This window comes from Triturus cristatus, chromosome 8 (genome assembly GCF_964204655.1).
Source record: "Triturus cristatus chromosome 8, aTriCri1.1, whole genome shotgun sequence".
Lineage (NCBI taxonomy): Eukaryota > Metazoa > Chordata > Amphibia > Caudata > Salamandridae > Triturus > Triturus cristatus.
This window is the reverse complement of record NC_140591.1, coordinates 753,119,191-753,122,090: the sequence shown is the minus strand read 5'-3', so window position 1 is coordinate 753,122,090 and position 2,900 is coordinate 753,119,191.

The following is a 2,900-nucleotide window of genomic DNA, read 5'->3' as shown; positions in this document are numbered from 1 at the left end:
TGATGAAAGGGAATTGAGACCACCTTAAAGGACTTTTTCGTTTTGCATAAAAGTTGGATTCTAATAAAGACATTAAACAAGGACCCTGAAGGAAAGGCTAAAGCAGAAAGCTTTTGAGGTGTGGGATCACACAAAGAATTTACGTATTTGTAGAAAGAAACAACATTTAGAATTAATTGTAGAAACTAAAAATGGCAGAAGTAAAAGTGACTGAACATCCGAAATCTAACCTAAAACGACGGTGTGTTAAATATTGTCTGTGTAGTATTACGATAGTAATCTTGATGTTGTTATTATTAACACTTGTGATACCTGTCCTAATGATAACTAATAATAAGAATAACACAAATGCGTTCGACAGAGAAGATATAGTGACTAAAAGAATGACTACTACAGAATAAACACAAGTGGATAAGAGCATGTATTATCATGATAAATCAAGTAGTGATTCGTCATTAAATGTGTTCACTAAACTTTCATATCATTATGTAGAGACCATGGATGTGAGTGATTGTTATGTTTGCATGAAACTACCTGTTTCTGTCTCGGAAGGTGTAACTTATCACAACCTTCCCTTAAACTATGGTGTGTCTTGTAGCGTTGTAACTAGTTTGTTTTATGTTACCAGTAAATTACAATACTACTATAGTAATATGGATTTAGTATTTTCAGAAATCCCTATTAGAAGAAATATGAATCCAGTACTTAGTGCTAGAAATGCAGAGTTCATGGGAGAATTCTTTTTAACAACAAATCCTATAGATATAACATATGCACATAAAAATAATCTAACATGCCTTTTACATGATGAAGAAAAAGATTTTTTAAATTTAGTAGAAGAAAGAAGGCAGGATCTTCAAAAGAAAGCAGTAGAGCAAAGGTCTCATATACCTCCATGGACTGCTTTAGAAGGAGAATATAAGAAAGGCGAGGCTCATGCTGCAATGTCCATGGACTTGGCAAAAATGGGGAAATTCTGTCTTCATAGAATAAGAACTGAATATAATAATATATTCATTGGTACTAGTGAATGTGAACATACCTTCCTAATAATGGGGGGATGGGGACTAAAAGGAGGAACTGATCCTGTATTTCCAGGAATTTATTATGTGTGCGGAAAGAATGCCTATTATAGGTTACCTGCACGATGGTATGGCAGTTGTTATATTGCCATTGTATTTCCGAAGGTATATCACATTACTAAGAACAATGAAATGAGTGATATAAGTTAAGGACTAACCAGAAATAAGAGAGCAAATTTTACAGAACTAGTAGGTGATATATTTGGTGCATTGATACCGTCAGTTAGAGTCACATTGAATTCATATAAGATACGCGCTCTTCAACCCAACCTACCTGGAGTTACGCAGAGGGGCCTTGCAGCCTCAGGCGCTTCAGTCCATCTGCCGTGAGGGCAACGACCATCATTCAAACTTCCTGGTCTCCCCAGCCGTGAGGGGAACGGCGTTCTGAAACAGGGACTACACGTCCCAGCAACCTTTGCCTGGCACCTGTTCCTGACGCTGCGCACCGCACGGCAGTACTTTAGCGCCCCCAGCCTCCTGCAGCGTGGGACGCGCGCCGGCGGCGCCTGGTCGAAGCCCGTCCTTGCCCATCATCGTCAGGAAGAGGCATGGCAGGGCCACCCCCCTTTCATCGATTAGCTGGATTGGGCTGTACACCCCCACCAAACCAAAGGTACTGTGTTGCATGTCGCTGACCCCTCCTGGGCAAACCTTATTTTCCCACTTTCTTGCAGCATTGCATAAGCGTTTGGGACGTATTTTGGAAAAACTGGCTCAAATGAACATTTATTCTTGCACTTCGTGGGTTGCATAATCTGGGGTTGTATTGAAATATATTTCCTTTGTGTGTTGTACCATTATTAATTTGGCAATAGCGTGGGCAAAAGGAAATTAATGGAGGGATCGGGGATAAGCAATGTCCCACGGGGGGGGCAGGGATGGGGAAAAAAGCCAAAAGGTCAAAAAAACGTGTTGCTAACAACTGCGTGATGGTTAGGATAGACACCCTTATCCATGAGTGTGAAGACATCTTAGGCTCAGAGAGACTGTCAACGAATACCAATGCACAATTGCCACCCCACAGTTCTAGCTTATCCTCCACACCTATTATTCCCTCAATGTTTACCAAACACCTTACGAGTAAAACACCGAAGCATAATGAAAAAACATCACAAGAACTTACAAGGGTGCAGATGATAGACTCTTTGGCTAAAGACTCACTTTCCCTTCCCATAAACTCACCACCCAAATACAGTCCATCAGAGCCCCTAATTCATTGTGCAAACAGGTTTTCAGTTTTGGCAGACATCACTGATACCTCGATACCTCAGATCATTACATCGTTGCCCCAATCCCAAATTACGAGTAGTGAGGAGGCACACATACCTTTGCAAGGGCTATATCAGCTCGTCGCCTCGCTTAGACTCGACATAGGAGCCATGAGAGTCAAGATCGAAGAACTAGTGGACGTGGTCATAACTCTCTGTGGTAGATGAGCACCTGTGCTTCCAGCAACCCTCTCCCCCTGTTCAGGTCGACAGAAAACAAACAGGTGGTCGACCACTCGCACATCTCCCTACAAAGAAGGATGTAGTCTCCTTTCCCCCTAACAGCGGACAGTCTAAGATCTTAAATCCTTGTCTCCAGAACTCAGATCCAGTACAAACCCCCGCACATCGCATTACATCTAGAAATGACTCAGCATTAACGCATCCAATGGCCACTAACACATCAAAGGGGAATTATTCCATACAATCTCCCCACTTAGAAGGGAAAAAAATGTATATGGTCCATGTCCCCAAATTAGATACTGCGGCTGGTTATGAAAGTGAGGAGTCACTAATCAACAAATCAATACACTGGATTCGTCATGTC